This window comes from Malurus melanocephalus, unplaced genomic scaffold (assembly GCF_030028575.1).
Source record: "Malurus melanocephalus ecotype Western Australia unplaced genomic scaffold, MMel_1.1 scaffold_284, whole genome shotgun sequence".
Classification (NCBI taxonomy): domain Eukaryota; kingdom Metazoa; phylum Chordata; class Aves; order Passeriformes; family Maluridae; genus Malurus; species Malurus melanocephalus.
The window spans coordinates 355,693-381,992 of record NW_026623516.1 but is presented as its reverse complement, the minus strand read 5'-3'; positions in this window follow the sequence as shown (position 1 = coordinate 381,992).

Below are 26,300 nucleotides of genomic sequence, written 5' to 3'. Positions count from 1 at the left end.
AGGGGYTTTTCAAAGCTAGAAAGAAACCTGGAAGGATGACAAATCTGTCCCCAGTGCTGGTCTTAGCAGGCAGTGCTGGTATTCTGGGAAAAGTTTAGAGTAACAGTTTGGAAGGGAAGAGCCCAATGTAAGAGAGAAGCAGGGCTCCTTCTCTGAGGGATGGRCACTTCCAAAGGGCCATTTCTCCAGCATAGCTCTGACAGCTCCTTCATGGCAGGGTGAACTGATTTCTAGAGAGGTTTCTCTTACACCTTTAAGATGAGATCATACCTTTCAGACAACTGAACTTGGAGAAGATGAATGGACACAGTGAGTGGGCCCTTTCACTGCTCCATTCCCCCAAAAATGGCAATGGCTGCATCCCACAGAACCACCATGGCTGGGAAAACAAGCAGGGAAAAGGGGGAAGGGGAGTTTGGATTGGGCTGTCAGAAGAATTGCTGCTGCTGTCAGTGTCACCTSTCACAACCTGCCAGGGTCATGCAAAAGACAAGGTTTATGGTGACACAAAGGAGTTGCTCTCCCCAGGGAGCTCCCATGAGGAAGACTGGGAGCTCTCTGCCTCTGGTCTGCCCAACCAGGCAGTCCTGGTGACSGTGAGTCAAAGGGGGTGAAGCCTGCACTTCTTTTGCTGCTGAGAGTTTTTGGGGACAATGTTTTATCAATACTGAATCCACTTAGAATACACAAGATCAGCCCTGGAGCTGAGCAGGACCATMGCAACTGCTTTCCAAGTGCAAGGCACCTCCAGTGTGATGTTACCAGGAGTTCCACATGACGCCGTTTTCCACAAGGTAAGGGAAAATAAATAAGCCCAAATSACTGCCTAGCAGAATGGTCTGCTTTTTTATCTTGCCATATTGTTGGTGTTGGACCGAATCTGCTGTCTTAAAGTATAAATATAAAGACGCTGCTAAATCATCACTATTTCAGCAACTAATTAAGGGGTAATGCTCGTGGTGCAGCCATATATGAGGCAATAAACGGCTTTGGCGGCTGATTAAACGCTGGCATCAAGGCATTTAATTACAGCAAAAGCCAATTACCATGTGCATATTCCGACACCACGGACATTACTCCTGTTCTGTGACAGAGCACGGAAAGGCAATAAACCATGCTATAAAGACTTAGAGCACAGGGCCCTCTAGCTTGGCCAAAACTTGCCACCCTTCCTCTCCAGTGGCTCTGGTATGGGGGCTCAGTCTCCATGTGGAAGGCTCAAAACAAAGTCCCAGASTAAAAACGCTTTGTAATTTACAGGACTCATTTGAGATCTAGAAACAGAGCTAAATATTGTGCATCCTCCCTGCACTGAGGCACATTTGACCATTTGTGGAACATAATATTCCCATACTCAGGTAACAGGTGCACTTAAAGCCTCACCTGAGCGTATTTGACATYGATGGGTGAGTCAGTGGCACTGAAGGAAGGGGTTATATGTAGCCTTTTTTTTCTTCAGTTATTGCATTGAAGAAAGCATAATCAGTTGCAAAACACCACATGCCATTCTTCAGTTAATTGATTTAAAAGCTGGAGTCTGATTTTCACAGGCTTTCARCTCTTGCACCATCCATTTGACTTAACCAGCTCAGCACCTCTTCAAATTAAGCCTTCGCTTTCCTTAACCAGTAGTGAATTCTTCCTTTTAGAGGAGTTTCCTAGAGAAATTCTCTCTTAGAAAATCCTTGGCACGAAACCTTAGCCAGCCTTGGCATGCAAACCTGCCTCACGCTGGCATTAACAAGCCTCTTATTTAAATGTTGATGAGCTCTTTGCTGCCAGTTAGCAACGGGAAATGCAGTCTGTGTGTTAAACGAGAGCTGGGAATGACTTCCAAATACCAAAATGTTTGTTAAACTCGCAGCCCACCTCTTCCCTCCTTGGGAGTGGGAAGCTTCCCAGCAAATTGGCCCCATTTTGCACAGAAACTGCCAGGCAGGATCAGACCAYGCATCCCWCTGGTTCTGTGGCCCAYGTKGCTCCTCCCCACCAGRAGCACAGCTTCTCAGGGCACSCCTGTACCCCTGGTATGGCCATCTSMCCCAGAGACCTTYCCCTGACCCCATTAATTAGACATATTCTCATGCATTGGAGGCAGGCTCCCCCTGMCATCGTGTTCATTTGGGGTTGTGCCATCRCTTTTAACCTCTCTCAATATACGGGGGTCTGRTTCCTGTACTGAGAGCTGATGAATTGTTCCCCCAAACCTTTCTGGACCTCCTTGGTTCTCTGCAGTGCTTTGTAGAAATGCATCCCACAAGCCGGTTGTGATACTACGTTTATTGATGTACCACTTTGGCTAGACAGACACCCCCTGAAATTCAGCCTGAGACTCTGAGAGCAGGTTCTGCTTTTTCGCCAGCCCAAATGTCTTGCTGCCTCTGAGTGAGGAGTATCATGTATGGTGGGGGCTCTTCTGTCCTTCTGGGACTCTTCCTTTTCATGGTGAGTCAAAGGGTGAGATWCAAATGCTAAATGCCAGGCAAGGGAGTCTCCCTGTATCCTTGTGTTACCTTTGCTGCCTTCTGAAATCATCGTGTTCCCCAGCCAGGGAACGTGTAAATTCTTTTGGCTACCACTCACTTTTGGATGGATCCCAACTGTGCATATATACAATGGTCGGTTTCCTCGGTGTTTGAATGAACCAGAAGGGCTTTGTCTGCTATAGATGGGCGCTTTCAATCCCATTTATGGTACATTATATCAGCCTGAAATAGCATCTGTGAGGTCCTTCAGCTGAACCACCATCAGATTTACAGCCACCGCAGAGGAGYTAGCAGGCTGGCTCCAGAGAGCTATGAGCAGTAACCATACTCTCCTGAAGTATTTGCTTTCTCTGCAAAGCTGACCTGAGGAAGAACATGTCATTCATTTGAAGATCTCAGTTTGCTCATTWATTCAGAGAACATCTTCACCTCAGAATGTGAAGAGATGAGCTTCAGAGCTGAGAGCCAAAGACATGATTCTTGTTCTCGCAGAGTTGGTGACAGCTCTACAGACAGGGAGCTTCCCATGGTACATCCACACATCTGCAAGGTAAAACACGGGGGATTGGAGCTTTTTGCTCATCATGGGATGAGCAAGGCAGTTCAACTATGCACCATCTTCCTCTCAAACCTCTGCCCACAGTATGCCCAGGACCTCATGTGAAATTCAGCAAAGAGAACATCAAATGCATGCACTGACAATTTCTCAGTGCTTTGTCTTTTCGCTGCTTTGAAGAGCTCTTGAAGCACCTTGGCGAGGCTGCAACAGCAGGGCCAAGATAGGATGCAACAGAAATCTTCCTCGGGAGCTTATTCCTTGGTCATSTCTAATCTGTTGCTCACCTGGGCTGTAATGCAGGCCAAACTCAGGGGAGTCCCAACTACAGCCCTTGCTGGAAGCAYCTGGGGAATGGCTGGTTGTTGTCAGTTGTCCTGGGGAAGCTCAGGAAGCCAGCTGAGACTGGGGAGGTTTTGCTTGATGCTCTGCAGACACAGCCAGTGACAGCCCATGCCTCAGATGCTCCCCGTCTAAGCAGGCAGGACACATGAAGGGCGGGCAGTGCTGCCAACTCAAGCTGCCAGAGCCCTGCTTTTATGTGAAATTCTTGGCTTTCATTTAAAATAATAATAATCATAATAAAAAAATCTGACCTGACCCGCTCCATTGGAAATATGATCCCTAAAGAGTCAGAAACCACAAGGCCACTCAAAAAGGCACATAATTCATATGAATATGCTTATAGCTCTTGATTTTTAAGCCAAAATCATGGTGTTTGGAGGCTCAACTCAAGACTTATGAATTCCTAGAGGCTGACAATACCAAGTGGGGAAAGGGCAAAATTAGCACATGGTAAAAATAAATAAAAAAAAAAAAAGAGTTGGCAAGGGTATGACAGCAGGTCAGTGGGAGAGCCAGGCCTCCTGCCTCCTCCTCACCCCATGGACCAGCCACGCCGCCTGGCCTTCTGCCCCAGAGGAAACGAAGAGTCCTTAAACCAATCCTGACTATTTTGTGTTTCCATCTTCTTTTGATGCTCTTATTTTCAGAAACACATAGATCTTGCAGCCTCCTGCTGCTCCCCATAGGATGTTATTCCATCTTTGGGGCTCATGGCCATGGTACTGTGTGCTGATGACAGCTGTGGGAGTTTGCAGTAGCTCAACATTTGCATGCCATGAATATGCAGTTCTGAGCATGGCCCAGTTCTCAATGCAGCCAGCCTGTGCATGTTTGCCAGGGACAGCAGCATCCTGCATGTGTCTAGATCCCAGGAGACACCAGTTCCTGGAGTCTTGGGTRGCATTTTTGTGTATGTTTAGCTGTTTATAATCACAAACACCTGGATAACCAGCTTTATGTTCAGTACCCTGGGAAATCTGGGTTTGCATTTAATCACAGCAGAAATCAGGGTCTTCGTGGTTGAACAGCAATCATCCCTACCTGAGCTTTTTCCAGGATCTGATTTCTGCCTGCGAGCAAAGCACGGAAACCTCCCAGCACACAGCACAGCGCTGGCCAAGGGCACAGCCTGCCAGTGGCTCCTCTCCCTGTCACACTGACTTCTAATTTCTGTTTACACCAGCACAATGTCAAACATCACAGCAGCAGCCCTGGCGGAAGGTGAGTCTGTTAGAACAGAGGTGTCGCTTCCTCTGCTGAGGCCTCTCTAATAACGCCAAGATGCTTTTCTAACTAATTAATTACAGGGCTTTGGCTGAGTTGCTTTAATGATTCCCATCTTCCTGCTGCTGCTCTGCAATCAGCACTACTTGCAGTGCTGTTCAGATCAACACTGATGCCATCAGAGCAGACGGATGAGCGATATGGGGCAGGGGGGCTGGTCTTTTAAGCCAAATGTACTCTGAGATACTTGACTTYCTGCTGTCTGATGTACTTTCCTGGAGAAGAGGATAAAGATACAGTAGGCAGGTAGCTCCAGCAGGCCTTTAACCCTGAGCAGGATTTCTGTCTCAAGGGAAGAGCTTATGCAGAATGTAAATATTCCTCATCTTCTCATTAAAACGCCATAAAATCTCAGGATTCAACTTGCACGTGCATCCAATTGACTTGGTGGATCAGAAAAAAAACTGAAGCTGAAGCCTGGGAATTTTGCTACTGGACTTTGAATGTTGAAACTCACTGTGGATGGAGCTGTCTGCTCAGAGCCAATGCTCCAGCCCACCTATTATTTATGCTCTGGTAGCAGAGTKGGTGCATGGCCTCCTGTGGTTGTACAGACCAAAAAGTTGGGTCAAAATGCTTTCAGAGTTGGAGAGGAAAGCTGTGGCACAGCTTGTCCAGGTTGCACCAGACAAGTTGAATTACAGCATGTGCAGGGTGACCCAGGTGTGCTGCCACTCACTGCCAACCTCACCCATCACCTCCTCACGCTGCAGGAGCAGCCCACTGCCCCAGCACTGCCCAGAGCCTTCCTGCAATGGTGATGGCAATTCCTCAYCTCAGAAAATATGGAAAGCAGAGTAGAAAATGAAAGGCAGTGAGAGAAGGCAGCTGGGAGAGCAGCAAGTCAGCACAAAGGCAGCAGCCTCGGGACCCATCTCCTGCAGGGTCACTGCAGAGCAAGGTGTCAGGAAGGGTCTGAAGGCAAATACTGGTGTCCTGCAAAGCCCATTCCAGGAGTATGCACAAAGAAAGACTAAGATTTTTTTTYYKRWWWWWKWKGGRWKRAMCMAGKWMSKTWAARGRAAAWKKWRGKKGTTTTTTTCCATAGAATTCTTTATTACTATTTTTCAGTACTTCTAAATGTCTGTATAGGTACTTCCATTCCAGTCCCTGTGTCTTGAGCCAAACAGAGGTGATGAGATGAAGTTTTGTGAGCTCTGTAATTAACAGATGGTCCCCTGAGCAGCAGAAGTGATCAAGCCTGCTTTCCTATGGATCTATGCCATATGTGGATTCTTTTCTAAGAAGGAGGGAATTCTTTCTCCACTCTTTTGCTTACAAAAGGCCTTATTGAAGTAATTCTCTTTGGCAAAACACTTGCTGGAATCTAGTATCTTTAAGATTTTTCCACTTCCTTCCTTCCCCTCCAGTCTGAGGGAGTGAAATTGGTGAGGGAATCCTGGAATTATCAGAGGGCGGGAAAGATGGATGGTAGGCAAAACCTAGCAAACAGATGAAAGCAGATGCCATAATGTATCACAAGAAACCWCTTGGAAGGGAGTGTCTGTATATCTGAAGGAAGAGAAATTAAGGTCAGAGACCCATTCTCCATKATTTCTTCCTGGGGCACCTAAAACATCAAATAAATGACACACTSGTCCCCAGCACAGCAGCTGAACCTGCTGCACGTGGTACAGCTCCTCCAGACACATTCCTGCAGCCAAATCTCCAAACAGTCCCCCCTTTGCTGCAGCCTCTGCCCCAAGCAGAAGTTCAAATGCAAGGTGCTGTAACCTTCCTCTCTGTAATTCAAAAATAGTACAAAAGCAGTGCCTTTGTACTGGCTTGGAGCCTTTGTGCTGAATTTGCATCCAATAAGAAGGGGCCTTTTAAGGAGCAAATAAATAAATAAATGGAGGAAACCTTCTCTTTGAGCTAATTTTAGGCACATCCATGCTGACAGCTGCTCTTCCCTGATATATCCCAGCCACATCCTGGAGCGGCCAGGGGGACTCAGCTCCGTTCATGCCACTGCAGCTGAGAAAAGGCCTTTGTTTGTTTTGTTTGTAAGGGGCTGATGGTAGTTGGCTTTCCAGAGTGTCCCTTCATGCTGGCTTCCATTATGCTACAGGTGGGAACAGGGCAAGGAGCCTCGGCACTGGTTTGGGTGTCCCAGCCACACACAGGCAATGAGGGGCTGCAATTGCTGGGCACGGGGTGTGAGGCTGCGGTCTGCACTTGGTGGCCTTTTCCCGTGCTGCTGATTGGGGAAGAAATGCCAGAGCACCAGGATGTGAGCCCTGGAGATATCCAAAAAATCCAGTGAACCCTGGGTGGCACAGGCCCTGAGGGGCTGCAGGTGTGTGAGAGCCAGGTCCAGGGAGGGGAGTGAGGCAGGACTTGCTCCTGTGATCCTCACATTCAGCTGTCACCCACTTGACAGATCTGTCCMTAATTCTGGTGAGGTGGAGAGGGGAAGGAAAGGCTTCTCCCTMCTCTGGGTGTGAAGTAACCCAAGAWTTGCATTTTGCATTGCTTTCCCTGGGCTAACCCTTGCATCTCTCCTCAGTCTATCTCCCAAGGCATGTGGATCGATAAAAATGAGATGAGCACGGTGGGAAGAGCCTCAGCCCATGTCTTGTAGACTAAAAGCCAACATGGCATAGATATTGCTCTTTCCTCTTCACCTGTAGCGCTTTTTTCCCCCCCTGCTCAAATTAGAAACTCAGGACTTGTCTAGCTTGGATGATTGTTTCATTTCCTCGTCGAAAAGGTGATTACCCCTTTAGTTCTCATAATTACCTAATCAGCAAAAATCAAATCAATCAATGTTAATTTCAACCCTAATAAATATTCTCTGCTATTCTATACATTTATGTATATCTCAAAACTCATCCTAATTTCAAGGAAAACATGATTTCACAAGTCAGACCAACCTGCTCAGCATCAGGCTCAGCAGTGTGCCACACATCCTGTGAACACACAGGGAGGGGACAGCGTGACAAAGAGGGGCTGGATAAACACATCTGGAAACTGGGATGGCAACTGGTCCATACTCTGCCAGAAGATAGGACCAGCTGGACACAAGCTGGCCCTGGCAGATGTTTGCCTCTGTCMTGTTCCTGAAAGCATTTGAGGATACAGACCTCACAGACTCCCTAGGCAATGATTASAGTGCTTAGCTGTGTTTGTTATTTAAAACATTTAGAGATGGGCCAAAGTTAAGTCCTCCTTGATGCACTTTATTGTTTTCTGCCCTGCCCACACTGGACTACTGAAATGTGCTTGACTTGGGCTACTTCTTCCTGTGGCAGGTGGATGTGGAGGTGATGTGAAAAGGTGAGGAGTTGAGTGTGGGCTGGCTGTAGATATTGCACAAAAATTGCCTGATGGTTCCGTGAGTCGATAAAGTCGAGAGCCAGTTGAGACAGAAATTAGGTCTTTGCTGGTCTTCTAAAACAACAGAAAGTCTCACCTTTTGGGATGAGCTTCCCTACTCCTGTCCTTACTTCCCTACTACAAGTCAGATGGAGGGTCCAGCTGGTGCTTTCCTGACTCACCCTGCCCCACAAACAGCACTGGAACATTTCCCTGTCTATGGATGTTGGCCTTGATGCCTGTTTACTGCCACAATTTCTACTGCAGCACAGACCTGTGGGGAAAGGGAAGGGGAGAAAAAAGTGATGTGACCTAAGAGTCACCCACCTGCTGTTATTCACCCTGATGAGGGCTCACACGCTTCCTCTGACATTGGTAACAGAAATACCTACACTGTAATTGTCCTGGCCTGAGTCTTAGCATCGTACCAGATGCTGGGATATCTCTGGTGGGTTTTTCCCCATTTGCACATCTGTGCCCTCCCTGTTGGCTGAGAACTGCTGCCTTGTCACAGCTCTGCTGGGCAGCCAGGTATGTGGGGCCAGGAGCCCCCTGCATGCTGGGCCTGTGCAGCACCAAGCAGAGTGTGCACAGTGCGGGCTCATGCCCACGCTGGGATCTGCTGTGGGAGCACATGAGCACAGAGGGTCAGGATCACTTTGCTGGAAAATGGAGACTCAGTGGAGGCCTCTACCCAGCTCCTCTTGGGGAGAAGGTGCTCCTTCCTTCCTGCAACCCATGCCCTCCTCCCATCTGGCCTGCATCACAGCAGTGTTCCTGGACCTTCTCATCCTTTGGAGGAGGCTGGCATGTGGCTTAGAAGTCAGGAGGGTTGCATGTTTGTGGTTAGCCAAGGCTTGTGCTTTAGAGGATGCTTTGGCCCCATGACTTTCTCTCTGTAGGGCTGGCCTCGAGGACAGATGCTCAGCACTGAAGTTACGCAGTGCCAGATTTTCAGATGCTGTCACTGATTGTGGGTTTTGAAGAAGTTCTTCTCCATAAAAGCACACCTTTTTTTTTTTGGTTTTGAAGAAGTTCTTCTCCATAAAAGCACACCTTTTTTTTTTTTTTTTTTTTTTTTTTTTTTTTTTTTTTTCCCCCAGGACATTCCTGAGCAACTTGTGGCACAGGTAAACCCGACTCATCTCTTTCTTGGGCTGCAAATGGTGAAAAATCCTCCTAAAGCCATGTCTGTCTGGCAAATGCAGTGAGCAATCGTGGCCTCCCGGCACCCAGCCCCCGCRTGGCAGATGGAGCTGAGCAAGAGGCAGTTTTGTGCTGGTTTGTTTCTTTCAAGGAAATAATTCCTGAAGAGGAGGGAGGGCTCTGCTCCAGGGAGATAAGCAGTCCCATTCAGCCAGACCTCTCGTGTTTCTTCTCTTCCCTTTCACAAGGCAGCATCCTGCAGGATGGCACAAAGGGGCTGTGGAGCCTGAGGCAGCAGGGTGGGAGCCCTGAGGTGCTGCCTGGAAGCCTGGCTCCATCCAATCATCTCTGAAGGTGGGAGCAGCCCCTGTGCCTGGTGCACAGCCTGACTGCACTGCAGTGCTGGGGCATAACCCCTTCCCTCAGCTCTGGAGTATCCCCTGCTCCTGCCAGGCCAGGGAGAGAGCAGGGCTCACAGCAATGCTGGGTCTGGCTGTGGGGTACCTCAGGTCCTGTGGGCAGTCTCTGACACCTTGTGTGTGTCTGTCCCCTGCCCTGAGCTCTCCGCAGGCCTCCTGCATGGCTCTGTGGGGTCCCAGCTTTGCCCCCAGCTCCTGATCCTGTCCACACCCCTTGGGCAGGGGTAGCTCTCAAGGCTATTTCCCAGCACAGCCCCTTGCAGGAGCGCTGTGCCAGCAGGCTCAGCCAGGAGTGTCCCGGCAGCAGGAGAGGAGACCCCACCCTGTGCCCCAGAAAGGCCAGGCTGGACCAAGAGAGATAACCTGGGAGCAKGAGATATGGCAGGAGCAGGATGGCAGAGGGAATGGGCCGGGATTAGGTTGCCTGGATCTGGRGCAGCCAAGTTCACAGTGGCTCTAAACATCATCTTATGCTCTGGGTACAAAAAGATAAATAACAGACCATGCGGGAACTTCATCCTCTTCACTCCCCCCACTCCCCATTTTCCTGTCTAAGCCCCTGCTCCTCTCGGGATGCTGCACTATTACTCAGGAAAGCAGCCCCAGTTCCCCAGCAGTATTTGTCCTGGGCACAAGGGCATCAGAAGCAGGAGCTTGACTGTCAGCAGATCCAGGAAGCACAGGCCTGCACAGTCCCTAGGGGGGAATTATTTGCTGATTGCATCTGTTTCCCAGAAGCATCACTCCAATTCATCCTGGGATTCACGTTTTTATCCAGCAAATAAGCACCTTGGGAGCATCATTTCCATCTTAGCTGTTAAATTTAGAAGCGGTGTTTCCCCTTCTCCCACCCTCTCCYGACCCCTCCCCAACGGCTCCTGTATCTCCCCTCCAGCCCCCACCTCACCTCCAGCTCTCCCTCTTTGTCGCATTACATAGTAATCTGAGATGCATTGGCCGAGCTCCAGGGAACAGAATGTACTTGGCAGGGAGACGGGTCTTGATGTCTGCAAAATGTCGGGAAATGCAGCCAAGAGCTGCTAACTGGGTCATTAACCTCTAGAAGAAGAGCAAGTTGTGGAGCTGTGCTCTGTCTCCCTTCATCTCGCCAATAAAAATGTCCCAGCAATGAGAGAGGGACGAAGAGGTTTACAGCTTTAAGTCCTAAGCAGTCAATGCAACCACCCCTCCCCGACCCCCCCTTCTCCTTTCCCTCTCCCCCAGCTCAGTATTAAAGCTTGTAAGTGGCCTTTTAAAAACCCAGCGGTCCCCAAACAGCTGTCCCTTGGTGCTTGTAAAGAGGCTACTGGAGCAAACCARTCACTTCCAGCGACGTGCTGCTCCTGCTGCTCATGGCCAGAGGGGCTCCAAGGAAAGGCTTTTCCCTGGGCTGCAGCTCCTGCGAACCTTGTGCAAGTCGGGGCCAGGTGCTGCTGTTGCCCCATGACCTTTCCTGGCCATTCCGTCGGCATGAGCTGAGTTTCTGTGGTGGAATTGCAGGTCGCAGGCAGAGCTGGCTGGTTCCCCTCCGTGGGAAGGGGTGCAGAGCTGAAGAGAAGCCAACGGGCCGAGGAGCGTCCTGAGGTCAAAAAACACAGCCCACGTCACTTGTGAAACCTGACATAAAACAAACCTGCTCGTCGGTGGGAGCGAGGGCTCTGCAGGCTGCGAGAGGGTGGGTGCCCCAGAAACGGGGACCATGGCCAGAATCAACCAAGGGGCAGGGGCAGGGTGCTCCATCTCCAAAAATCCCCATCCCCGCCAAGCCTGGGGGCTGTTCAGTGCACAGGTCACAGGATGGAGGCGATGCGGTGGATGGGAGAAGGGAGGAGAGGAGCCACATTGCCGGATTCCTTCCTCAGAGGCACCTTATGTCCATCCGCACCCTCTGTGAGCGATCCGTCCTTCGGAGAGATTGGGCTGGGCTGGCCCAGGATCCCCCTGCTCACCGCTGCAGAGCAGACGGTGCCCTCACGGTGAGACCCCTCAGGAGGGGTTTATTTTCCCGAGGCGCGGGAGCTGCGGGAGCAGGTGCTGCTGTGGGCAGGCTCCAGGTGAGCCGAGGCGGGAACGGGCCGCATCCCGGGCAGCAATGCCGGCGCAATSCCGCTCCGCCAGTGCCCTCTGCCGGCCCGCCCGGGCACCGCGGCTCCCTCAGGGGACAGCCCTCAGCGAATGTCCCCTCGTGCTTCAGTTTGGTGCGGTTTCGCTTGAAAATTCTCATAAAGTCAGGGAGTGTTAGCTCCTTCCTTAGCAAGTGCGCAGGGTGACACCTCCTCTCTTGCCCGGCAAGGGTGGTCTGTCACCTGCCAAACACCTTTTAAATGAGTGCAGCCTCCCTTTCTCCAGCAGGAAACATTCCCCTAGTCCCTGGTTGTCACGGGCAGTGGCAGTAAAGCCATGCTGTAAATTAAGCCACTTTATTCCCTCCTCCTCTTTCCAGCCCCACAGTGTAATTGCCAAAGCACCAGCTACCCCAGTTCCTCACAGCTTTCCAAATGCATCCTTGGGGTTTCTGTGTGCCTTGAAAACTGCAGAGGAAATGTTAAAACCCAAGAAGACCCTGCTGGGCTCTGTGTCACTTGCACTTGCTCCAGGATGTCCAGCACTTCTTCTGGGATCTGCTGTAGGAACACARGCCAGGCAAGGCCGATTGTTTCTAAGGTGGGATGATCCCAGATCTCTCCTGGATGCCTCAGTAAACCTGTTTAGAAGAAATACTATCTCTGTGGGAKGAGCTGAGTGAAGGCCCCTTTGAAATGCCCCGATGAAGCAGCAGCCAGTGACATCCAAGCCCCCTTGCCTATGGCAGCGGCCACAGCCACAGTGTCCTCCTTTCAGCAACATTTCACTTGGAGGAAATGAAAGCATCGGAAAAGGAAACGGGGCTGAAAAGGCTCAGATCCCCAGCGAGCGGGCCTTTGTTTTCCCATTGTGCTCGCCCAGCTGAGCCTGTGTTGGAGCAGAGCCCTCCTGCAGCTGGGCCCAAAAGCAGCAGCCAAAGAGAAACCCCGGCAACCATCTGTGCGAGGGGAGGAGGGATGTGCAGGGCTGGAGAGCTCATCTGTGCTGGAGAGGAGAGGTGAAGGGCTGGGGGACACACAGCCCACATCTGCAGCCCCAGCGGGGCACAGCAGCTGCCTGCCCTGAGGARATGGGACAGCTTTGCCCATTCTGAGCAGAAAGCACAGAGAAGAAGCCTACAGGGATAGGTAAGAGGAAGAAAAGGTCTTGGAGAGCAGGACATCAACTTTCAGTTGGGACTGGAGCACAGCAGCACTGATCACAGATCCTGAGGGCHAGGGCTGTGATCTGACCTCCCAGGCCAGCATGCCATGGCCAACAAGTCCATCACCAGCCCATCCAAAAACACCACAGGCTGTGCCTGTTTCTGGACATCCCAAGGAGTGCTGAGACCAAAAGTGGCTTTTAAGAGTCACCACAGCATGCTGGTGATGCATGTGCTGAGTTCCACATGCAGAGCTGGTGGTAAATCTGACAACACCTCTGGCAAAATAGTTTATTTTCTGGAAAGCCCAAAACAACTGGGCATGAACAAAATATCCTGGGCAGTGCAGCCTGTCAGTGACCTCTCTGGCTTGGTGTCAGTGCAGGGGAAGCRCTGCCATCTCTTTCAGTAAGGGGTTAAACCCAGCTCTGCTTCCCCTCTCTGCCCTTAGGGGTTGTTCTGTGAATGAGCCAAGGTCCCACCTGCAGCAAGAGCCGAAGGGCTGTGAATTCCTTCCTCAACTACTCTCTCTCTCTCTGAGGAGACTTAGTGTAGGTGCTTGATCTAATGCTGATCTGCCCTAAAATGACCCTGTACCTCTTGAAGGGAGGTCAGTGCTCAGTAGATGAGAAATCAGTGCTGGCTCTGGGGCAGGTGGGCAAGAGGGCAAGACCCAGTCCTTCCCCTCTCCCCGTGTCACTGATGAGCACGCAGAAGCAATGCTTYGGAGGGGGCAAGGATCCCTGAGGGCTTTCCATGCCTTCCTTGGGCAGAACAGGTCTGCAGACCTCTTAAGCAGCTCTGCTCAAGCTGAAGACTGGGGTGCCCTCAGCAACCAGCAGAGCCTCCTCAGGTGCCCGAGCCACCCTCAACCAGAGGTGAGAGAAACTTTTATTTTTCTCACTTGGGTGAARCTGGAGAATGATGCCTTGGGAACTGTGCCTTGAAAGAGCCCTGCTCAGTTTTTCTTGGCCCTGTGCAGAACAGGACACGACTTAAATAAAGCTGCTAGAGACAAAGATTTCAYGAGGACTACATAGTTCCCAGCCTGAGGGCTGTCCCTGAAGATACTTAATTTTTACCTTCAGAAGGCTGAGATGGAAGGACTCTGCCCACTGACCCTGAAATTAACACTACCACAGCTGCTAAGGGCTTTTGGAGCAGAATGATGTTKCTGGTGTCATTGCACTGTCATGCAAATGCCTGGCTGAGGGAGGGTCCCTGGGGCTTCTGCTCAAGTTTTCCAGTAGCATAACATTTGGAGGKTTTTTTTAAGCCCTTCTTCCTGGATTTGTGCTATTGCATCAATGTTGTTATTTATTTTCAGAGAAAGATTTTTTTAGGCTGCAGAATTACTGTAGAAAAAGGCCCCATTCTTAAAGGCTCCCCAAAGTAAATAAATTAAAAGAGCCAGCTCTTGAAAATTTCTCTTGAAGCTAATGATAGGAGAGACTGATGACTCCRGGCCTCTGAACTCCTGGAGCCAAACAACACTGCTTCTACTTCCTGAARCGTCTTTTTCTCAAAGAAGGGTGTTTTCTCCAGTTGATTAAGGATCTACAATGTTTTATTCATGCACAGCCCGGGATTATCAGCAGTGTTTTACATTTCAAACCAACTAGTGCCACCACTTCCCCAGCTCGAGGAAGCTGCATTTCCTCAGCATAGCTTGAGGYTACTCCTAGAGAAGGTGTCACAGCTTTTACTATTTGTTACCCTCATTTGTTAACCTCTGGGATGAACTGTTAATGCTTCTCTCTGGTGCTGCCTTGGCTGGCTCAGCTCCCTTAATTTTTTTTTTTTTTATGTACCCATAACACACAAGTGATCATCCTTGTATGAGTCAGTGCTGATCCCGATGTTGCAGAAGTGTCGGATTTTATCCAAATAAGGAGCTGCACTTCGGCACTGGGGAGAGCATTTCTTGGATGTACATGAATATGTAGATGGCAAAAGCCTGACATCCATGGCTAGCCAGGGGACCGAGCTGGTGTCTCTGCCTCTCCAGGGACCACTTGRAGCTTCAAGGTGGCCTCTCCCATTTCCAAACTGCTACCCATCCTCAGAGTGAGAAATTCCCTTTTTGTTCGTAATCCTGGAGGGATTAAAACACACAATGATTTCTGATCACTGAAGAGAGGGAACAGTCCATTGTATTTGTAAATAATAAAGGCCTAACATCTGGATCTTACTGAAGGCAAAAATGGTTACAAACAGCAAATAACTCAGCCATCAGAAGAAAATGCATAGAGAAAACCCCATGTCCCCTGCTGTATGGTTACTGCACAGCAAAGAGGGTCATATATTAAAATTGTGAGACTGCCTAAGCRCTCTGTAATTAACTGCTGTCTATTTAACCAGACAGCTAAAGCAAGTTAATTCAGTGTCAGTTAGGAGACTTATTAAGTGTCTGTGTTTTTTTAACAATTTCCTGGTCCATCATTAACTACCCCTAGATTATCTTGTCAAATTGATAATTAAATGCCTCAAAAATTCATTACAGACTCAATATATTAATAGGAATATAATTAAGTAATGTTTGCTTATGTGATCTGCAGTTTATTACCTGCATGCTGATTTATCTCCAAGGCATTTACTAAACCTTAGCTGCAGCCTATTCAGAATCAATACAGGCCCAGGAGTCAATAAACATCATATTAGATCCAAACGAGTTATTTAATTGGGAGAACGCAYTGAAGTTGTCTTCTGGATCTCCGGTGAGTTTGATGAGGGGAGTGTGACCTTACAAACAACAGCTGAAGAACCTGCAGTTGATGATTTATGGCTGGTTCAGAATACCTCCCTGAAGCACAGGTTTTTGGTCTAATTTTGTTGACTGTTTGGTTTGAGTTCTGTGGTCTGTTAGAAACTGCCTAAATTGGTCTTACTGTGCTAGTCAGTTGGTGCAGTGATGAATCAGAGGCTTTATTTTGTCTAAAAAGCCAGAGTTAACTCCTCTTGTCCTGTGTAAGGAAGACAGACTAATGAATTCCCTAAATTTTTAACCCTTGGACTTTGCATGCCACATGRATTTTTCAGGGAACTTGCAAGCTGCTTTGTTAACTAGTTTGTCTAATAAGACAATTTAATTTTTTTTTACTATGATGGGCAAATAAATGCTTCTTTTACTCTGAATAACTAAAGATGGAAGAAAGCAACACCTGAGATTTGCTGCATGGCTTTAACACACCAGTTTGTTATTAAGGTCCATTATCAGTGGTTACAGTTTGTTTGGATTAGCCAGCCTGCAGACAGGCTASTGATTAAGAAAAATCTGTGGAGGAGCAATGGGCACCCTTCCTCTGCAGCTGTGTGTGCCAAGGGATGTTCTGGAGCTGGTGGCTTCCTGGGAGGAGGGCTGAACTCCTGCCTGGGCCCTGGGATCAGCTGTGTCTATGGGGCTGTAGCTGTGTCCAGCTGCAAAGCCTGTGCTCCTGAGGGGTTTGTAGGCTGGAGCTCCATGTATGGCTGGGTAGCTGTCCTGGTGATTTTAAAAACTAAGGAAATCTCATTAGGATGGGCTTGAGTTTGTGTGTGTACATGTATATAAAATGCATGTTTGGAAATAAATAGTAGGCTGGCTAAACTGTTCCAAATCACAGTGTCATAAACCCCATGAGGTAGACAGTTACATTTAAAAGAAATTTTAAAAGGTTTAAGTTAAAATAATATAATTGCAGCAGTACTCTCAGGGACTTGAACTTCCCTCTGCTGTTCAGCGATGTTAGGAATTAACTGTGTTGTCATGAAGAAGATATTTCACTGTTCTTTGGCCCAGATTAGTGAAATTAATTTTTTTAACATGGCAAGTCAATGTTTTTGTTGTACTGTTTTTCCATTGTGGCATTATCACAAGCTTGGGGTGATGGTGGTGGCTGTTACTGCTTTGGTGTCCTGCTCTGAGCTACGGTACTTTTTCTGGAGGGAGGCAGAAGGGAAGAAGCTGATGAAGAATCCAATGGTTCCTTTTCCCCAGTGCCAAACTTATGTTAATCACAAACAACCCACAGAGGAGTGTGTGAATACAGATCCAAGATAGGCTTTGGCATGGAAGTGTTTTTTGGAGCATATCTGGGTTTTAATTTTTTTTTCTCCAACTTTAGGCAAATATAGCTTTGGTTTTCACACTTAAATATATTTGGATTATTTTGTTTTCAAAAACTGGTACTCTACTGTTTGAATTAGATGAAAAGCTGGCCAGATCCAAGCTGAGCATTCCTGGGGGACAGTTCCCAGCAAGCATGCTTGTGTGCATGCAGCCTTTGGTGTCTGCCAGGCTCTTCCATAAAGTGATTATACCGCTTCAAAAACAGCAGGGAAAAAAAAAAAACCCACGAGGCTGGATTCTACTCTGAAAGCCATGCAATTCCAGGGAAGTTGGTTGGCTGTGAGAGTAGAGCTGAGGGCAAAATTTGAGCTGGTATGTTTAGGGCATTTTTTCATGAGTTCTGTATGTGCATTTTCCAGACRTGGAACCTTGTCAGTCCTGACCAGGAATGCAAAACTGTTGTAAAATTTGTACATGTTGTCTACTAAGAGCCTTTGCATGAGGAATTTGGTTGGGAAATATTTTTCTACTTYATCCTTCTCTGAGCTTTACTGGAAYTAAAGCTGAACCAAACTTCTCTGAAAACTTCTCTGAAATGCTTCAGTAACTTCTGTTTGTTTTCCTCATGCCTCTGTACTTGGCTTCTGGCAAGGACTGAAAGCAGCACTGAGTCACTCAGCAAAGAAGTCTGTTTTGACAGCATCCTCCTGGCCTAAGCAGGAAGTTCTTAAAGTCTGAAGGCATTGAGAGTTCTGGATCTCACATGGTTAAAGCCCAGATGTACAAACCCTAAGGGCATCAGGAGGTGTTTCAGCTTCTGGAGCTGCTTGGACCATGCAAAGCTGGCAGCCTGGAGAACCTCACCTATCACTGGAGTTAGCTGAAAAGGWGGCTCCAGCAGAAATCCTTAATCACACAGGAATTTTGAGAAAGAGTCAAATTCTTTGAAGTCTTTCTATTTTCTAATGAGACTATTATAAAAAAAAAGTGTGGGGTGTGGGGAGAAAAAGCTCCATCTTACTCACCAGATCYGCAGGCTCTGTGTATTCTGAGTCATAGCTGCTGGCTGCACTGACAATGGCAGCGTTTTTTAATTTGCTTTCCAACCTCGTTAATGCAATAAGAAGGGGCAGAGGAAACACTGGGGCAGAGATGTGTAAGCATCAACAAGATGATAAATTGGACCATTGGTTTTCCTTGCTGGGATTAATACTCAGCAAGGAAGAGCCCAGCTTTAATCCGAGGCTCCAGTAGGAGTTTTGCAAGGTAGAAACTGGGAATGGGAAGGAAGGTGGTGAGAGGGAGAGGAGGCCAGTAGCTTCTCAATAACAGAGGTATCCATTTATGAAGAGCTGATGTGCAGACTGAAAGACAGCTGTGTTCCTCTGTACAGCATCCCAACATCTGTTAGAACTGTTTTATATAAAAGAGGCATTGAAATGGATTTCTTCTAAAGCCAAACTTCAGATCTGGCAAACAGGGGTTTCCCACTGGTGCTGGTGTTTGTGGCACTGCAAGGCAAGTCACAGAGGAGGCCACCCCGTGTGAATCCAGACACCTTTCCTCTTCTGACATGAAGAAGGAAAAAAATACGCAATATAAGTGAAAGGGGAAGAGTTGGGTCTCCTTTGATATTTGCTACCAGATGCCTGCCATGAAAAAGCAAGTGCTTGTTAACACTTCCTACGTGGTGGGATGTGGCACACCACACTCCTCACCCTGCACACAGAGGAGGAAATCACTGATAACTGATAGCTTGTTGTTGGGGCTACCTCCTTCTAGCTATCTAAACTGTTATAAAATCTATGGAGACGAAACAAGGCAGTCCCCTTTGATTTCAGTGTCATGCTAAACACTGCCYTCCTCCACTGAGCTGCCTCCACGTTCTCACCCTGACACAGTTGTATTTTAGTACCCAGTACTGCACTTTGTAACATGTGAATGGCCGCTTGCCCTCTACTCCCACAGCCAGGATTCTCCAATGGAGTTTATTTTAAAGCAGTTCCTATCATTGTGTTCATAGATGACTTTGGATACCATCTGGGAAAAATTGGTCCTTTTTAATTCCTCTTTATTACCCTTGGGATATGTATTTAAGGCATGAGATGCTGAAAGATGTACTGAGGACTGTAAAAGCAGCTTGAAGTAAAGATGTAGGAGGAAAAGTACTCAAGCTGTTTTTCTGCTTTTGCAATTGAAAGGAAACTCATGATATAGCAAATTTTAAATGGCACAAGAAATTCTGCTGTCTCCTTCAACATGGCACTATTAGGCCAGCAACAGGGGGAGCAGCTGCTCAGCCATTGTATAATTGACATCCCTGATAACGACCTTGGATTCATAATTAGGGTTTGCAAGGACCAGGACAAAAAAAAAAAAAAAAAAAAAAAAAAAAGAAAAAAGAAAAAAGAAAAAAAAAGACCCTTAAAAAGGTCACAAACCTGTGTGAGTGAGCACACTGGAATGCAATGAAAGCTGAAGAAATCCTGCCTGTCCCAGGGCCTTGCCGGGGATGAGATGTGGGCTTTTGTGCTGGGAGAGCTTCCAGCTCTCTCTTGATGATATTGAGCAGTTGACCAGAAGTTGACATTTCAGGAGAAGGCCAGAGAAATTTATATTAGAACACAGTGCTCTAAAAAAACATATTTTTTTCTGGGAATGAATAAGCAGGTTCATGGCACCAGCACCAATCTATAGCAAGGCACAGAGGGCCTGCTGCCTCCAGGTATAATCAGTGCTGAAAAACCCATGCTGGCACACGCTGCTTGTGGATACCTCCTTTATCATATGCATTTGAGAGCTCAGACTTTGATTGCCACCTGAAACTGGATACTGTGGTTTTCTTTCCCCAYTCAGTGGGTCATTTGGTTACGATCCTGTATCCTCTCATGAGGCTCTTCAGAGTCCCATGTAACCTTCATCCATTTCTCTTTCTAGCAAAAGTGTATTTCAGGAAATTCCATAATTGCACATCTCTATATGGTGAGGTTTGGCAAAAAAAAACCCTTGTTGTGAGGTTGACTTCTATTTCTTCCCTTTAACTTACAATGTTTAAGTTGGGCTCCTTCACAGACTCARCAAACACATTCTGCTGGGTCATGATGGTCAAAAGGGGGAAGAAAAACGCTGAGTTTTCTGCTGAAGCTGCCTTTAGAGAAAYGCTATGGTATTCCTGTGCAGAGAGGCTTGACTGTTCAGTTTCTGTTGAGCTTGTCTTGAGCTGCAAAGAGCCACGGAGCTGTGGATGGATGAGGCAATGCTCAGAATGTGCAATGCCTCCATGCTCTGGATTTYTCTTGAGTTGCGCTCTAGACTCAAGACCCTCTGGCTGTTCAGGGAGGGGATTCCAATTCCCTTTAATAAATRATGTTTGCCTGTGCTTGGGAAATGCCAGTCATGTTTTGGCAGCTACTGAAACCTAATGCRTAAGGAAAGTAAAGCTGCACGAGCACAATTATCTGACAGATCAGATTATGTGGCGTTCCCAGAGGGGGTTATGCACCTTTTTTACTATGGGGTCGGAGGTCTGAACCTATTCATTTCAGAGTTGCCTTGAAAGTTCATTRGGTAGCTGCTTTCATGAGGCAGGGTCTTAATCAGGCAGCCTCTGGCACCTTGTTGAAGATGGATCCTGTCAAGCTAAATTTGGGATTATTTGTGATGAAATTAAAAATAAGGTCAAAAAAAGATACTTGTGGTTTGAGTCTCATAAAAAAATATTTGTCTTGGTACTCATAACACTTAAACTAGAATGATTCAAAATCAATSTGACAGAGTAAAAGGATTAAACACTGGCTTGGAAGCACATCCCAAAATGTCACTGTAAACAGGAAATCAGAACTGAGGGGGAGTATTTCTTGTGGGGTCTCCAAAGAGACGTAGCCAAAGAGATGACTGCTTTTGGAGTGGCCAAGCAGAAAACAGGGAGTTGGTGGTCAGCCTGGCGTGAAGCCTGGCTGAGGACACTCGGCCACCTGGGCCACGCTGAGAGCCGGGCAGGCAGGAGGACGAGATGTCCAGAGTCACTGGTGTCCAGAGAGGAAAGGTCTGGACACAGCCACTTCCTTCTGCTGCAGCCATTGGCAGGTGGGTGCTGGGGCAGTCCAGGAGCACTGCTCAGCCAGGGAAGGAGGAGGAGGAAGGGCAGTGAAACTTTTGCACTGCAGCTGTTCCCTATGAGAAGCACATTAATTAAACAGGAAACACTGCCATGTGCCAGAGCTCCTCCCTGACCTTCCAGCCTGTTCTGGAAGAAGACTGCACTAGAGAATGAGTTGAAATGCACAAGAGAAGTTGCTCATGGCAGGTAAAGAATGAGGCTGTTGTGGGCAGGATGTCCTGAGGTCCCTGCCCTCCAGTCCGTGGAGAAAGGACCCTCCTTTGCTGTATGCCTGCATTCTGACACCATGGGGTTCACTCCAACCATTCTCCCTGCAGCCTTTTCCCYGTGCCTTTTGAGTTTAGGACGATTTCTGTTCCTCGAGCTGCTTTCCCCTGCTGCTGGGTTTGCCTTTTGCCCTCTCAGCACAGGGTGGACGGGTAGAGCTGCGACCTGGGCAGAGGTTAAATGTGGCATCTGAGGGAGCAAACGACTGCGATTAAGTCACACATAGGCTGTGGGGTTGAATTAATTCTATTCCTTGTGAAACAGAAATGACAGTAATATGCATTTCCAGACCTGATGTACACATAGCTGGAAGGAAAGAGTTATAGGGCAGCAGGGCCTCCAGCTCTGCATAAAATGTAACAGGGTTTCCATTACTCCCTGAGATACACTTCCATCGAAATAATTAAACGTAGGCTCTGCAATCATCCTTGCTCCCTGGCAATGCAAGRGGCTGGTTTAGCATTTGGGATAGGSAATGTCCCCATTAAAACCTGCCTCAGCTCTGTCACACAGGGCAGCCACAGCATGGGGCAGCTTGGGYTTGGTCAGTTTGAGGCCTGGAGCAAGACCTAAAGGGGTCACTTYGGGGGGAAATAAAGGAAAGCCTGGCTATGCTCACACATGACACCATTAATTGGGTGGCCTTGGTCTTATGCACGTCCCCTGCCCCCTGATGGGACCYTCTCCTGCCTCACCCCTCGTGCTGGCTGGATGCACAAGACTGGTGGAGGTTGCATGGGCAGCACCAGCCCTTGCTTGCAGGCAGTGGGAATATTTTGATATTTCAGGAGTAAGGAGGTCAGGCTGGGTTTCTGGGCTCTGTGAGCACTTTTTTTTTTTTTTTTTAACAGCTTAGTTCTGTTTAGTTTTGCTTTTAAAGGGTGAAGAGGGGGAAAAAACAGCTTCCAGAAAAAAAAAACAACAGCTCAAGCTCCAGGAGCCAGATCTTAGCATGAGAACCCGAACCAGCGTGGGGGAGGGCTGTGTCAGAGCGCTGCATGCCTGAGGAGCAARAATTCACTGCCTGCCGAAAAGCCACAAAGCTCAGACCCTATTTGAAAGAGTAACATCTTTGATATAAAAAAAAACAACCAACCAACAACCCAAAACCGCCCAGCCAATAAAAAGCCTCAGACATACAGGATCCCATTCATGGTGGGAGGGATTTAGTGGAAGTATTTTCCTTCTTTAAGGTTTGGCACAGCCTTAAAGGAGTCTCTTTAAAAGCTTCCAGAGCCGATTATATTTTGGATTGTGCTTCAAATCACCCTTCCCCCCCAGGTTTGGTAGGTCCCTAGACAAGTTCCCAGAATAAATTAGACATAACGGTAGCAGGATTTATTATTATTTTTTCTTGAGGAGGAGGAAGGAATAAATGACACTAAATTCTGTAATGGAAAGAAAAAAAGAAAAAAGTGTGTATCGGAAACTGCTGCTGAGTGACTCATGCTGCCAGACAAACGGAACCTCACTCATCACTCCATCTTCATCCTCCTCTGGTGAGAGAAAAAGTCTTGAAAAAATATCAGCTCACCCCCCGCCCCCCGCCCTGCTGCTTCTCCCATGGCATCCGTACACAGGGAAGCAGTCCAAGCCACAGTGATGGCTTCATGTGCTTCTTGGGGCAGGCGGGTTGTTTTTTTTTTTGTTTGGGTTTTTTTTTTTTTTTTTATAGCCAACTAGGAAAAGCCTCCGAGGTCACCTTNTGTTGTTTTTTTGGTTTTTTTTTTTGTTTTAATAGCCAACTAGGAAAAGCCTCCGAGGTCACCTTGGAAAAATGTATGCACCGAAGGAAAAAGTTGTGGAAAGGGAGGGGGRGCAGTGTTGGAGTCCTTGTGTGCTGTATGTTTGGACACATTTTTTTCCCTTCAGAAAGTTTTTCCAGATTTCCACTGAAATAAATTTGCAAGTTATTGTTATTTTTGTTATGAGTGGGAAGAGGTGAGGATTCGCCATGCGAAAGGCCGAATAAGCCAGGAATGATTCCGGCTTAAATAAATGCTGCGTCATAAAAGTATAAAGGGTAAGGCAGGAGGAAGAGCGGGATAAAAAAAAATGTTCTGTTTCTCCTCTGTTTGGGAGAGTAATTAGCACTTTCATGAAGCACATAAACTGTATACAAATTCAAATATATTTTTATTAACATAAAAATGGGGGGAGTCTTTTTTTTTTCCCCCCTTCTCAAAACATCCTGACAAGTATTTGGCACTGCCTGATAGAAAGCCACTTAAAATACAGCTTTCCAGAATGCCCGTTCCAGCTAGCCCTGCTGTGGGCACAACGGCTCTTGGCCAGTGGCAGCCCCTTCCCAGCAAATGCCTTCTCAGGGTGGTGGGGTTCAGCAGGCACACACAATGGCTGARCTCTGCCTCACTAAAAATCTTGCCTAAGGAGATGCCATGTTTTTACAGGCTGCTGGTTCTTGTTTTTCCTCAACAGGTTTCTTCTTCCACCCTGAGATGCCTCAAGTTCGATGGTGCATGGTGTAAAAATGGCCATGAAGAGGTGTGATACTCTGTCCTTCCCTGCTTTTTGTGGCTRTGATCAATCCCACACCCTTTTTCAACGTTCCCAGTTGTCCTCCTTATCTTCCCATTATAACTTTTCCCTTTTTCGAGTGCCATTTGCTGTCTCCAGCTCAAGCTTGCACATCACACCATCTGCAGAGCTGGAGGACTTCCCAGGACACTGGGTAGGAGTGGTGGCAAGAGCAGAGGGTGGCCTGTGACAGCAGTTTGGGGTGGCCAGAAGCCATCTGAGGATGCAGGAAAATAGCACTGGGTCCCTCTGGCTAAGCCACACCTCAGGGTACATGCAGATGTGATTAGAGATGGTGCTGGTGGCAGCAGCTGCGAGTCCCTGACCCGAATGGACCCTGTGGAGCTGATCTTGAGCTCCTTCCCTCATCTCCTGTATCCTCACAGCCCATGGTGCGATGCTCAGAGCCGGCTGCTGTCCCTGTCCCCGAGCTGCTCTTTGCATGGATGGGAGAGTGGCCAGCCCTGCTCCCAGCCCCCAATGCCCACAGGCACAGCAGGGAGAAGGGCTGCATTTCCCAGCTGAGGCCTATGAGCAATTTTGGCTGATRAATGACTTTCAGCTGGAGCACATTAGCCATGGGTGGTGCTGCCGGGGAGCAGCAGCTCTACTTTAGGCAGCCTCTGCCAGCTGCCTCTGGGCTGTCAGTGCTGGAGGGGCTGTGCCAAGCTGCCATTGTGGGTGCTCCCCTGTGGKCTGAGGTCCTCAGGAGAACTGTTCCTGTGCTGGAAAAGCCTTCTCAACTGTAAGTGCAAGGTTTCACTCACCTTCCCTCCTCTTCCCTTTGCTTCATTCCACAGGAAAGCAATCATAGTATCAAGTGTTTCTTAATAACTTTTTTAGGTTGATGACTAATTTTTCAGCCATGCTGAATGATGGGTAATAGTAAGATATTAAGYCCTGCTGTGAAATAGGTGTCCAAGTGAGAAAAGCATTAGGGAAGCTGTGCAGGAGAGGGAGGTTTTTGAAATATCCCAGTTTCAGGAAAGCCTCCATCCAGAGGTTCTGTGCCCAGGTGGCTGAAACCAATCCATTGCCAGGTAGAAACCCATAAGAAAATGAGCTTTGGTGGAGCTCATGTTTGTGGCCTTGCCTTGCTGGCTATGGGAGGGAGATGTAAGAGGTTTTTTTTCTCTTAAAACTCTCATTCTACCCTGGGGGAGTATATTAGATTTCAAACTAGGCTTTTCAGATGGGCCTCAAACAAATGGGAGGGCTTGTGGAAAATGCAAGGAAGTAAGATGTGGGTTTGGATCCCAAAACTCCTGTTCCTAACAAGGAGCCATGTGAGTGCTGCTTTGGAGGCTTTCAGCTCCCAATTGCTGGATGCTCCCTGCGGTKCTCGCGTTTGTGGTGCCTTGCAGGCTCCCAGGCACTTTGGGCTGGACACATTCACCACTTTGGGTTTATRGCCCCCGTTTGGGGACTGCAAGCTMCAGGCAGGCCTGTGCTGTGCCTTCCCCACTCTCCAGCTGCAGCCTTCTGTGAGGGTTTAGCCGAGGGGAGTGGGGAAGTGAGCGAGAATGGGATGAAATCACCTTTTTGTGTAAGTCAGCTGATGCRCAGTATAAAATGCAGGTCCGGGTTTCGAACCTAGAATTTTCTTTAATAACAAACCCCAGTCAATGAATGTAAAAGCCCCATGCAGAGCCTTTTACTGCGTTAGTCATAGCTTGAATCCTTTATGTTCCCTCTTCTAATGGCAAGCATTATCCAGCATGCCTTGTTACAGTGCAGTCTTTGGAGGGTGTGGAAGTAATGATGGTGCCTGAATGCCGTTCCAGAGATCGCTGCTACAATTCACAGCAGATAATAGGAGCCRCAGCCAGATGGATAATAGAACTGACTGAGATCCATTTATTGCTAAGAGACTGTCTGAATATTTGTACATAGCCATAGCCGCTCCACCCTCCTTCATCACATTTCCCAGGAAAGTGGCGGGGGGAACCCCCCAAAAACACAAGCCTAGGGCAGAATGGGGAGGAAGGGAGAAACTGAGAAATTAGCAGACTCTGATGCGTTCATAATATTTTTTTTTTTAATGGCCCTTGTCATAACTGAATCAGATTGGTGTAGATTGCTAATGTATTTACAGCCTGCCTATGCAAGTGAAGGTGTGGGATGACAATGGGAAACAAGTAGTGGATTTGGGATGGGAGCCTCTCTGAAATCTAAACTAACATCTGATCCCAAAGCCATATTTCCTTGCAAGTAAAGCAAGGAAAAACAAGCGGCATGATGAAAGGTTTCAGAGATGGGCTGCAAGCAAAGCCAAAGTCAGGGATAACAGAAGTAGCCATGCTGGAAAAGATTGACCTAATTCAGAGTAGCATAGTTCACTGCCACTTCAAATTTTCTTGGTCTTCACATSCCTGTTAAGCTGCTTAGGCCTTGCAGAAGCTGCCTGGAGAGGTAATTTGTGTGCCAAAATGTATATGTGTTGTTCCAGTTACTMAGGGTTTTTGGTGTTTGACTGACCCTCCACTCACCTTTCCCTGTCTTGGAAGTGTTGGCAGTTTATAAAAAGCATAAAAAGTTGGGGAT